The sequence below is a fragment of the Cydia amplana genome, chromosome 8 (genome assembly GCF_948474715.1).
Source record: "Cydia amplana chromosome 8, ilCydAmpl1.1, whole genome shotgun sequence".
Taxonomy (NCBI): domain Eukaryota; kingdom Metazoa; phylum Arthropoda; class Insecta; order Lepidoptera; family Tortricidae; genus Cydia; species Cydia amplana.
In genome coordinates, this window is record NC_086076.1 from 376214 (window position 1) to 390446 (window position 14233).

Sequence of the window (14233 nt, forward strand, 5' to 3'; positions counted from 1 at the left end):
TTTTTTTTTTTTCATCAAACCCATACGTGTGGGGTATCTATGGATAGGTCTTCAAAAATGATATTGAGGTTTCTAATATAATTTTTTTCTAAACTGAATAGTTTGCGCGAGAGACACTTCCAAAGTGGTAAAATGTGTGTCCCCCCCCCCTGTAACTTCTAAAATAAGAGAATGATAAAAGTAAAAAAAATATATGATGTACATTACCATGTAAACTTCCACCGAAAATTGGTTTGAACGAGATCTAGTAAGTAGTTTTTTTTTATACGTCTTAAATCGCCTAAATACGGAACCCTTCATGGGCGAGTCCGACTCGCACTTGGCCACTTTTTAATATATTACGGAAGTTTTATTATTAAAATTGCTGACTAGACGTTGACGCTCAAAAAATGCTGATTGGTTCGTGGTCAAGGTAGCATCGAAGCCATTCGAAGCATGTTGAAAACCATATCAAAAAGATAAAACATAATCAGCCTCCATGTGTATGATGCTGATATATTCTTATTTACGAGTCAAGGTCGTAGTTTGCATAATATCAAATTGCTCGCGTTGATTTGGTATTCAAATAAATTCTTGCATTGTGGTCGGTCTAATTGTGAGATTTTTAGGGTTCGTCAGTCAGTTTGCGGTAATGTAAGTGTTGTTGTGGTGTAATTGAGATTGTATAATCATTATGGGGTGGCGATGAGTTTTTTATAGTTAAATTAGGCGGACGCTTTTTAACGAAGCGCAATAATTATTAACTAATGCAAATTTATGGTTATTTAAACTAAACTATGGTTATTTCAAAATTTTCTAGATATAACTTACATTGAGGGTGTTTAAATATTTGGGTTTCAAAACGAGAAAATATCTCTCTGAAAATCTAATAATGTAAGTTTTTAGTAGCCTAGACAATAAAAATAATGTACCAGCAACGCACTAGCAACCCTTTTCTTGTTGTAGGTGTCCATGGGCGACTGTAATTGCTTACCATTAGGCTATTCGTTTGCTCGTTTTTATCCTGATATCATAAATAAATTTAAAACAATTTCACTTTCGAATCAACGGAACCCCGTATTTAAACAGTAGCGACTTACGTTTTTTCAGCAATAGTTCGCAATTAGAATAAAGCACGAGTCAATCTCGTCATTAATTATTAATAATTTGACTTGTCTACATGTCTGCGTGTGAAGTTGTAGGCTGTGGTCAAGGACGTGGCGTCAAGCAGACCAACAGCGGGAGTGGCAGCGGATCACGTATTCAGCAGTTTTCTGATTTGGAATTTGGTCACGCGGTGGTTTCGCATTATTTGCATTAGATGTGTGGGACTTATTTAAGTGACCAAGCCATGCAAATAATAGTCATACACAGAAGCTTTTACTTCAAGTACCTACATATATTTTAATTTCTTAGAATAATATTTTGAAGGTTTTACAATTCACAAAAAGGCACTTACAATAGGTGTAACAGAAGAATAATTAGAATTATTTTTGACCGGCCTCTAGGTACAATGGAAGCTTTCGCCTATGAAACATTTAAATCAATACTCTATTTTTAAATAATGTTAGTGTCTTACTTAGGTCTAATCCGTCTTATGATCAGAGAGTCGTATTGTTAAAATAAACTGTTTTAAAATGAGAGACTTACTTTTTCACTTTAAGTATCAAATCAATCAATCAAACTTTTATTGATAAAATAGAAGTATTTTACATGTCGACACATTATTTCTACTACAACACACATTATTATTTTATAAATGATAACATTACTTACACACAGAATATCATTATTATCATTTTTTAATTACGGATTCTCTGACTACAACCTTAACCAATGTAATTTTACATTTTCCCGCTCGGCGGAACGCGGGCAGTAGCCTTACCAGCATTATTATGTATTATGCCCGGGTTAAGGACCGAGTTTTGTTTCCATATTTTGCATATTCATTCACTTGCGGTAGGTCGCGTTTTTTCGCCTTAATTTATGGGTCGATCTGTCTGTGTGTACACTCGGTGATAAATTGAGTTCGTTCCCAGAAGGGTCATAATTGGTTGTCTGGTTGAACGACATTGCATTGATTATGTGATAAACACACTATGGATAATAGTGTGTTTATCACATAATCAATGCAATGCAAATTATAGTGTTAATGTTGAATGATACACATATTTTCATCACTTCTGTTTATTGCCCAGTTTACGCTACCTATGTTTTTTTGACATTTGACTAGAATAATAAGAAGACTTGGGGGGGCTTATGAAGACCCTTACATTATTAATCGATATTTTTTTAGGAACTTTCTTAGGTAAAATGACTAACAGAAAATTATTGAAAGCATTATCTTACTTTGTTTTTGTGTGTTTCTGTACAAATGTGTACCTCATTTGTGCAAAAAACTGCATCTGGTTTTTAAATCCGACTCTATAGTAGGTAATTAGATAAGCATAATTAGGAAAAATAAATTAATTAAAAATTAAAAACACGACTGCAGTTTAAAAGCGAACTGAAAAGCTAGAAATAATTTTTAGTTATGTTAGGTACTCAACATAATGAATGTAAAATAGAATATAAGTGTTCAGTCAGGGTCATAAACAGCAATCGGAAAAGTTTAGGCTCATTTAGGATCGTGACTGTACCTGCATATTTTATTTCGATTGCAATCGGGGACCTGTGAATGGGAAAATTTCAATATATCAAGGTCCCCGACTGCAATCGAAATAAAATATGCAGGTACAGTCACGATCCTAAATGAGCCTAAACTTTTCCGATTGCTGTTTATGACCCTGACTGAACACTTATATTCTATTTTACATTCATTATGTTGAGTACCTAACATAACTAAAAATTATTTCTAGCTTTTCAGTTCGCTTTTAAATTGCAGTCGTGTTTTTAATTTTTAATTAATTTATTTTATTTTATACATTTTAGTGACCATACAAACCAACCACATTTTTTATGATTTAAGACAATTCAGTTGCTTCAAGGAGATTTCATCACGTTGATCTTTGATATGTTAGCATAAAACGTGCTTAAAAACCTAACTAGGTCTGGCACAAAAACCAGACGTATTGAAAAGTGCTATATGGCTTAATATCTCTGCAACTACATAATTATTTCCTATTAGTTGGCTTTCGGCCTTCGCAATTAAGATACTTGGGGAAGCTGCAGAAAGCGTGCATCTTTCTTACGCTCCGGGCCTTCGGCCCTACGCGAAGCTCGGCCTTCGGCCTTCGCAATTAAGATGCTTGGGGAAGCTGCAGAAAGCGTGCACATTTCGGCGCAAAGTTCGGCCTTCGGCCTTCGCAATTAAGATACTTGGGGAAGCTGCAGAAAGCGTGCATCTTTCTTACGCACCGGGCCTTCGGCCCTACGCGAAGCTCGGCCTTCGGCCTTCGCAATTAAGATGCTTGGGGAAGCTGCAGAAAGCGTGCACCTTTCTGCGCAAAGTTCGGCCTTCGGCCTTCGCAATTAAGATACTTGGGGAAGCTGCAGAAAGCGTGCATCTTTCTTACGCTCCGGGCCTTCGGCCCTACGCGAAGCTCGGCCTTCGGCCTTCGCAATTAAGATGCTTGGGGAAGCTGCAGAAAGCGTGCACCTTTCTGCGCAAAGTTTGGCCTTCGGCCTTCGCAATTAAGATACTTGGGGAAGCTGCAGAAAGCGTGCCTCTTTCTTACGCTCCAGGCCTTCGGCCCTACGCGAAGCTCGGCCTTGGGCCTTCGCAATTAAGATACTTGGGGAAGCTGCAGAAAGCGTGCAGCTTTCTTACGCTCCGGGCCTTCGGCCCTACGCGAAGCTCGGCCTTCGGCCTTCGCAATTAAGATATTTGGGGAACCTGCAGAAAGCGTGCACCTTTCTTACGCCTCGGGCCTTCGGCCCTACGCGAAGCTCGGCCTTCGGCTTTCGTAATTAAGAAACTTGAGGAAGCTGCAGAGAGCGTGCACCTTTCTTACGGTCCGGGCCTTCGGCCCTACGCGAAGCTCGGCCTTCGGCCTTCGCAATTAAGATACTTGGAACCTCCAGAAAGCGTGCACCTTTCTTACGCCTCGGGCCTTCGGCCCTACGCGAAGCTCGGCCTTCGACCTTCGCAAATAAAAAACTAGGGGAAGCTGCAGAATGCGTGCACCTTTCTTACGCTTCGGGCCTTCCGCCCTACGCGAAGCTCGGCCTTCGGACTTCGCAATTAAGATACTTGGGGAAACCTAAAGAAAGCATGCACTTTTCTTACGCTCCAGGCCTTCGGTCCTACGCAAAGCTCGGCCTTCGGCCTTCGCAATTAAGAAACTTGAGGAAGCTTCAGAGAGCGTGCACCTTTCTTACGGTCCGGGCCTCCGGCCCTACGCGAAGCTCGGCCTTCGGCCTTCGCAATTAAGATACTTGGGGAAGCTGCAGAAAGCGTGCACCTTTCTTACGCTCCGGGCCTTCGGCCCTACGCGAAGCTCGGCCTTCGGTCTTCGCAATTAGGATACTTGGGGAAGTTACAGGAAGCACGCACCTGCCTTACGCTTCGGACCGTCGGCCCTAAGCGGAGGTCGGCCTTCGGCCTTCGTAATTAAAATACTCGGGGAAGTTGCAGGAAGAGCCCATCTGTCTTAAGTTTTACTTACGTACGTACTACATACGGACACAGCTATACTACAGAATGAGAGATGAATATCATTATCTCATTCTAACAAATAGCTTTGTCCCTACATACGTAAGTAAAACTTAGAAGTGTATCTCGAGCTTTATATAAAAATACGTATAAAAATATACGGTTATAATGACACTTTCACACTTTGTTCCGTCAAAGTCGGTGCAGAGTTGTATCTGAAGACGGACTCTACAATCTCAGACTCTCTACAAATAACTTATTTACACTTTTCTATTCCCTTAGCGCAATTTAGAACATATTGGCTTGGTTTCAAAACAAGTAAAATATGATTAATATAATACCTATGTATAATATTTTTTTTTATGATCAGCGGTCAAACCACTTCCTTTTAATATCCCAACAATAGGATAACATTTGGTTTTATGAGATTAGCTTTTCTTAATATATTTTGTAAATTCTTACTTTCTTAAAATTGAACTTAAACCCTCATATTGTATATATATTATTGATCGTCTTTCAAAGCGCTTCATTTTGATGCCCTACTCGATGGGTTTGCAAGAATTTTTTTTCTGAAGGTTGCGTAATATGGCGTATTAAGTCCGCCATATTGATTTTGTAATGACGTCACATAGCCTATGTCACCCGGGATAACGTAAGGATTCTAATGATGTATCATACATCTAAATCGGTTAAGGCATTCTGAAGTTATCGTGGAATAAAGAAACTCACATACATATATACATACAAACATGAACGCTGAAAACAATACACTCTTTTTTTTGGGCAGTCGTGTAAAAAAGATTCCGTAACGTTAAGATTTAACAGACTTGAAGCTGTAATGTAACAATAAAACTGAATCGCAGAAATGCCAAGTCTAAATACTTATTTGTGTAGGAACGTTTTTGTGAATAATCCATTTTATTAGAAATTCACTCTAAAATATCTGTCACATACGAGCTGTCTGTCGTGAGCCATTCCACAATTAGAGCAGTTTTTGTATGTTTATGATATGATAAAACCCTTTAATTGGTGTGCCGTGGAACGACAGTAAATTATAATATGTGCTTAGCGACGTTGCGTTCATTTTGAATACAGTTAATGGTAAATAGATATGAATTTTTTTAATGTTAAAGAAGGTTGACTCGTCTCTTGAAATATTGGCTTTGAGATTCATTTATTTTATTATGTCCATAAGAAAGTCGGGTAACCTTAACTCATACTAAAAAACGTTTTGATCCACGCGTGGATCGACACAACTATACGTGGACGTATAGTTGTGTCTATTTCTTTATAATGCATAACTTTCTTTACTTATTGATTTAGTATTTTTAATGTTAGTCTTTGTAAATTAGGTGAACTTATTACTTGTATCGCACAGGAGCAGAATATTCTCCAGAACACTTTACTCTGATTCTTTAATATAAACTTTAAGCTATATTTAAAGCAGAATTGCAGATTGCCTTGTACTTTGTAGTAGACGATCGAATTATAATATGATCTGTGCTAATATAGCAAGGATAATGGCCGCTTCGTTCACACCTACCTAAAAGATGTTTATACGAATCTGACTACATAAGTATTCAGCTTCTGTTTTACTAATTATATAGGTTCCTGATTAACATATATCACGCTTGGTTAATTTTATAAAGGCTTCTGTTGACGTAAGGTTTTCTAGACAGAATAATGGTAAAACCACCCATCTATATTCCAATACTACAACTATGGTCTACAGTATCAATACGTAATTAATTATCAAAACTAATGTTATTTTTAGTTTCGTGTGTGTTATCTTGTCTATCTTGCCTTAAAACTGCGTCCTCCAGTTAATTTTGGACCATATTTAATTTGGGCGAAGTGGAGACTTTGGATCGTAGTTGAAAACCAGTCAACGTTAGCTTCATTCTTTCCGAAATCACTTCTGATATTATAAATCCGAAAGTAACTGTCTGTCTGTCACGTCTTCACGTTGAAAATACTGAACCAATTGTAGTAGATGGAGATAGAACACCACGATAGTTTTATTCACCAATTTTCACAGACGAAGTCGCCGGCAGAAGGTATTCTTTATCAATAAATAACCAAGCAAAGTATAAGTGCTTATTTCCGGCAACGCATAGAATAAAGAGATACTTATTAATTTAATTATAAACTTACATGCTCCATGCTCGTAATGTAACATAATTATATTCAACCAGTCATTCAAAGCCATTGCAATTCAATCAAAGAAATTAACGCCTACAGACAGATAGAGACGTCTACACTCCGGCGATTTAAAAACGTCACATCTCACACACAATGTAATCTCACATAATTTCTATTTAATATCTTTAGAAATCAAGACAATCACAGTAAAAAAGTCATAAGTATTCAAAGGGTTAAGAATCTTTACGACAATTTAAAATACACTGTTTTAGAATTCACCATTGCTGATATTAAAATCATAAGTGTGTGAAAATTTGAATGTACTTACGCCACTTTGGTTATGTGTTGGGTGTTGCGCCAGCGTCGGTGCGCGGCGACGTCACGCGTAGGTGCCGGCTCACCTTGGGCTCCCAATCGGACTATTAATAAAAACTAGCCTTTTACGCACTAGCATATATAGACACGAGATTCTGAGATTCCTTAGTTTTGCGCACTTGGTTGTTAGGATTTTGTAATAAGATGTCTTTTCAAAGCCCATAACTATATGCTGTATGTATGCTAGGTGTGTAATTCTAAAAATAATCCAACTTTCAACCAATAAAAGCACGACGAAGAAACCTAAACGATTTTATTACACTTGATTCCTCAATAAGCTTGATTTGATTAGGTTTTATAATGCATTTTTTATAATGTCCACAGGAAAGATGCATTAACTTGAATTAATACCTACTAAAAAAGGTTATGACCCAGCAGGCACATAAATTATGAACAATTCTTTGGTACCCTACGCTCAAGATTTGACCTCATTTTCTTTCGAAACATACATAAACTAACATATCTATTATACTATTTATCTAAGCTACTTAACACAGAATATATCCAATATTTCAACTGCTGCAAACTCAGTAAATAGCACAGCAATAGTTCTCATGAGCCGCGGCAACAAAACCCTAAACAGATTGGTGAACGCGCTCATATTAATATTTATGGGGCCTATTTGAATAGATGCGTGATATGGCTCGTTAGCACGTGGCCAGAGATGCGAAAAATACTTTATAAAAAGTATTTAAATACAAAATACAAATACTTCCTTGATAATACTATTTCAAATGCAAAATACAAAATAGTTTTTGAATTTGTATTTAAATACAAAATACGAAATAGGTATTTTCAAAATACTTTTTTAAAATACAAATACTTTTCAATAAAAGGTATTCTGAGTAGTGAATACCTAGTCTGAATTAAGAAGTATTACTCGGAATTTCCGAGTTGAAAAGACTCTCTTTATTCTTTGAAGTCAATCCCATATCTAAAGTGCAAATTTCTAGTTGCTCATATTAACCGGTAGGATGTAGGTATGAATGATGTTTTATATCGGCCAACTTTTAAAAGCATTACTTTGTAATGTTTCACAGCTAGTATAATGCCTCTCGTTAGTGTGATGAAAACGTCTCGATTGTGTTTCACCAGGGCAGAAAAGTTTGTTCTCCTCTCGTGCCTTGAAACCCTCCCAACACTCAAGATTACACTTTATGTGCGACGTTACTAAACAGATTCAACAGTTCCATGTTAAAAGAATGAGAGAGTTGCCAGGATTGTAACATCAGAAGAGATTGTAACTCCTACCTACATTACCTACCTACTATAAAGTATTTTGTATTTTGAAAATAGAAAATAGGTCCCAAAACTATTTCAAATAAAATACAAAATAGTTTTCTTCAAAAGGTATTTAAATACAAAATACAAAATAGGTATTTTGCATTTTGTATTTGCATTTTAAATACAAGTATTTCAAATAAGTCACATCTCTGCACGTGGCTATCTATTCCGTACAATTAGCTTATCTGCTGTTTTTGTGCTACTGATACTAGGGTTTTTAGCGAGATTACCGGTTTATTGGGCATAAATCCAGGGAAGTTTGCAAAAAATAAATTAAGATATAACTTATTTATTAAGAAATCATAATTGGAGAAAGAGTTCTTTAGTAATATTTTGACACCTTAAATAATTTATATTTGAGAAATGACGAACAACAGTCCTATTGTTGTTCTTCATCACAATTTATTTTGATTGTTTTGATGATAAACGCTTAAGCGGTTACGGTTACCGTAGAGTTTGGAATCTTTGGATCCTCGCAACTCGAAGCTTACGACCCGCACATTGCCGAACCTATTAAACGCCAGTGAAAATAAAAACAAAAATACAAATGGGCGCTTTAATGTTGAGAATCAACCTTTTCAAATGTAGGTTGACAATCTATTATTAACAAATTTAATCATCATCACAAAATAAGACAGGATATCCACGCAATTTGAAGTGTACCCACAAATAACTTGTTCATTTTACGAGTAATTCAAAACCAGTCGTCAATGCCAGGGGCTATAGTTTTTTTTAATAAGCCGGAGTAATCTGATTATAACCTGTGAATGGGTCACGGGTGCATTCATAGTGCACCCATTGACGTGCGTATCTTGATGTAGTACACGCTTAAGTTTAAAAGAAATCGCTCGAGTTTCATCTGTTTTTAAAGCATACTAGCAGCGTCCTAACACTCCTAACCCTGTGAACAATAAATGTTGTTTTATTAAACTTATCTTCATTCATATTTTATTTCCAAATCATTAAAAAGTCACTAAAGTTTTAGTTTTCTTGTAAATTCAATGTCATTCATGTATGTAGTTACTAAAATCTGACGAAGAAACATTCAATAATCTACTTATCTACTTAATACCTTTAAACGAGCAATGCTTGTATATTTATTTATTTATTTATATGTATATATATTTCGGGGATCTCGGGAACGGCTCTAACGATTTCGATGAAATTTGCTATATAGGGGTTTTCGGGGGCGAAAAATCGATCTAGCTAGGTTTTATCTCTGGGAAAACGCGCATTTTTGAGTTTTTATGTGTTTTCCGAGCAAAGCTCCCAGATATTAAACATTTAAGTATAATTTATAATGGATTTATGCTTGATGTTTAAAATACATGGCCTATCCTGAACCTCTTACGTTACAGCTTACAAGTAGGTATTTAGACTTTGACTCCAGTACGGTATCTTACTTGACTGCAGTTTTTCAAAGGCTTTCAACACTATCGTACTTTTTTACCAATGAACGTTATTGTCTATAGCTTACGCTTTTTATAACAAATCTGTCCACGTCTCATATCCCGGCGTCGGGCCTAATGCGGCGATACTGGTCGGATAATAACGTCTGCGGCTTTGTGAGGCACGTACGCGCATCCTTCCTTTTGTCGCTGCGCAAGGGAGTGTTTTAGGTACCTACTGTACTGTTTTCCTATGAGATTCTAACTGACCAAATTATTAGCTATTATATCAACCCTTCCACGGTCCAGATTAAAATAAATACACGATTTAAGCCACTTAAAAATCCTAAAATTTCTGAATAAGGAAAAGATCAAAAAATGTATGTATGAGGATGGTAATTTTGCCGTAGGTATAATAATATTATCTAAGTGTGCCCTATAAAGGACATAGGAACAAAGGGTTAAGACTTTCGCGGTTTGATAATTTGTAATAGGTATATCACATATTTATTTTGTTTACCTGTACTTCTGATATTTTTAAGCAGGTTAAACTAGTTTTAGTCAGAGATGACAGATGTCCCAGATAAAATTTCAAAACAGTGGTACGAAAAAAAAATGTGTAGGTCATCTGCATCAAAACGTCGATACTAAAGTTAAACTAGGTATCCACGACAGACTCGTTTAACAAATTACGAGACTATAATGTTATATGACTGTTTTTTATTATTATATTTATTTCTGCTAGGCGTTAGACAAATGACATTGAAATGTTAAGTACTCTTAGTGTGAGTGTATGACGTAGAAGTAGGGTACTAGATAGTTTAATAAAGGATTACCGATTAGAATACCTATAAGTTGTTTGTTATCATTATTAATTAATAATTACGTTATATACTATAGTATTGCAAGCTTAGCTGGCCATAAAAAATAATGAGTCAATAAATATAGTCAGTGAGATTGTTAACAGTAGTCCTCATGCAGGAAGAAGTCGTGAAGGTATTATGTTAGGTGTGTCATAATCGTGACCGCCGGGGATTCATCGTCACAGCCTCTTTTTATACCACACCACTGACTCAATAACACCAGCAAAAACAACCCGCAAAAAACAAAAACAACCATTTATATTATTAAGGAAACCGATTGCAATCGGACTCATTCACTACCTTTAAACGAGTTTTAAACAAGAAAATCAGAACTCAAACATGACGGACTGAATTTAAGCTTACATAACACAATCAGCATCTTGTTTATTTCTAAACCTTCCACACAAATCCGTCTGTCACAAATTAACAACAACATTAAAGCTGCAATCAAAACAGGCACTAAAATAGAAACTATAAGATTCAAAGTTAATAAAGGCAATGGTAAAGTTAAAGTTGTTGAAGCAGTGGGATCCGATTAGAGTGGATACGATAATGTAGGATCCGCTGACAATGGTGGTATCGGCGATCTCGCGACGAACAGAACGACACATTGTGAGGTAGATAGACAGATTAGAAGTGCGTCAAGGGACATGTGACTTCCTCAAATCATAAAAACCTCATGGTAACTTGAAGTGTATTTATTTATTCTTGAATTGTTGGAATTATGTTTCACTTTTATTGGGTGTCCCTTTTAAGTGCAAATACACGTTTTTCATTTCAAATTGTTGACACGCATGTGTAAATAAGTTCAGCTTCAACTTTACGGAAAATGTCTTCAGTATTGGATATATTAATAATTGAATAAGACTATACTGCGTGAGTTTTGCGATCTTTTGACAGAACAGGTTAATATTTCAGATTCGTTCAAATTAAATCAAAATATTTCTCTGCCTTGGCATGCCTCGGCATTAACAATCGAACTAACAAAGTAATGATTATGCTGCACAATGTAACTATAATACCTACATAAATAGTTATTTGTACAACAAGAAATCAAAGTTTGATATTTCTTCGAGTGCTTATTTTGAGTCCCGTGCAAGCGAAAGATTCTATAATAGATTCACGAGCGTAGCGAGTGAATCTAATTTAGAATCTTGAGCGTAGTAAGGGACTCAAAAGCGCACGAGATGTAAATAACTTTGATCTCGTGTAGGTCACAAAACTTTTCACCTCAGCAGTGAGAACATATTAGAGAACCCGAAAAATGTATTACTTCTTCATCACTTACATATTCACTCATGTTTTCTTAAGATATACCAACAATTAAGTTTTCACCTCAGCAGCTCGAACAAGGGTACTTTGCTACTTAAAAACAGTGAGCAAAATCGCATTTTGCTCATTTTGTCTCACTCAGTGAGCAAAATGCGATTTTGCTCACTGTTTTTAAGTAGCAAAGTACCCTTATTCGAGCTGCTGAGGTAAAAAATATATTGTGTCACTTAAAATTGCCATCACGTATGTTGGTATAACTAGTGCACGTAATTGCGCGGTTTCTAAAATCATCAAAACGCACCTATATTAAGCTTTACGGCCAGTTACATCTAATTATTCCTAACAACAGAAAAGTTCTGACCGGACGACACAACGCTTTCTTTTCGAATTTTGTTGCGCCAGAAAAGACAAAAGCCGGTCTATTACAAGATTTTCTTTAACTTTCAATGTAGAATTGTCCCGATGAGTATTTGTTGCTAGTTGCCTGTTGATAGAAGAGTACAGTCAGTACTATAATCTTGTATCAAAAATCGAGAATTTTTAGGATACCTCAAAAGACTACGAAATTTTCCGAGCACCAAAACCTAAAGCCCTGCACCAGCACTTGCCAAAGGCCACGCCCGCAAGGTCAAGACCCCCATCAGATAAGCGTCCCAAACCGTGGGAGCTTGTGCTGCCACGCGTAAATTTGTAACAGAGGTAATTAAAAAGCAACGGATGACATGTTGATTTGTTGATGACAAGCTTTGTTTGTATTTTGGTTTACTGATCAAGATCCATAGCAAAATACCTACATAATGAGCTAGATATAGTGTCTGCAGCGCAAAGCGCCCAAAAAAATTCATATATAGATCTGGGACCAGCAGTCTTATTTTATTTTTTGATTATTATTGGGCTGTGTGCATTCTGAAATCATTGAATGATGCAAATCGTGTCATCATCATCATTTAAGGTTGGCTCACGTTAGACCGGGCCGTGCCCGGGCCAGAGCTTCCGGCGCTTACTTTTCTATGACAGATGACCGGTGATCACGTGATGCCTTCCATAGAAAACTCAGCTCCGGCCCGGATACGGCCCGGTTTAACGTGAGTCATCCTTTATGTTTAAGAGTTCACGGTTGTCGGTGGAGCGATTTCCATATAATTATGTATGTATAAGACAATCACTATATCGCTTCGCCATCGAATCGCTTTGTGTCACTCTTCCATATTAGTGCGACAGTGACAGTTGCGTTTCGTTCGCTACGGAGCGTTAGCGATTGGCATGTTGTCTACGGGACCTGATACGAAACGACGTTGAGTTTTCTTTTTACTTGATCCATCGCTTTCCTTGGTCTCACCAAAATCATGTCAGTGTATGTAAAATGATCGATGAATGTGAACCCTGGATGCCTATAAACAGAGTTAATATTTGAATTAAGGGACCCCTCGATGGAATGTCAGTGAAAGCAAAATGTAACTATACTTAAGTACAATCAGTGTCAAATGTAACAGTAGTAACTCTTAACCCACACTAAATCACACTCCAAAAACATGATAAAAATCCAAAAAAACTTACTTTTATTTAAGTTCAACCTGGCATATCATTATCTCCCACGTATATCTGAGGTACGTTTTAATACAGCTATTGTTCTAATAGTTTCCCATGTGACCAGTGTATACTTTGTAACAGCCAAAATTGGAGACAGGGACTTAAAGTGTTTGTGATAAGGGATATATTGCAATGAAATGTAAGAAACGCGGTAGTGAGTAATATATATTTCCTCCTATAGATCCCGCATCATGAAGCATAGGTACACACAGAAATTCACTCTTACCCCACATAAGCGCTCTTAAATCACTTTAACCCGTGGCTACGTTATTCAGAAGCGATATTGAGATTCTGCAATTTGTCATAGTTTTCATATTAATATATGGACGGATGGTGGACAGAAAAACATCAGAAACTAGAGCCACATTACAGGCTAGCTCCGGGCCCAAGATAGAGCGGTTTGGCGAGCACTGGTGAAGAATGTCCACAGCCGCAAGCCGTCTCGTCCATCATGAGGATATGACAAATAAGAAGATGTGAGGTGAGGGCGAATCGTCTTTAATGCACCATCTAGTGGGCGAGTCTTGTAAGTAGTAACGACCTGTACGTGTTGTTTGGATCGTCGTATTGTCAGTACTGATCATGATTGATATCTTAACTGTTAAGGATTATGGACATTGTTTTGCTATAGTATTTTTGTATTAATGACATGACAATAGCGTAGTGTAAAGTGACTGAAGTGTTACCAATCAGTTGGTAAGCGACTGCAAGGTGTAGGTGTTTTGCCATGAACTTATCTGTTAAGA

At 36.9% G+C, this 14233-nt stretch overlaps 1 long non-coding RNA gene across 1 annotated transcript in view; it reads right to left on the minus strand.

The window, feature by feature from the left end:
* The window catches only part of LOC134649993 (uncharacterized), a 347929-nt gene that overhangs the window by 80954 nt on the left and 252742 nt on the right, over nt 1-14233 (minus strand). The window lies entirely within an intron of this gene.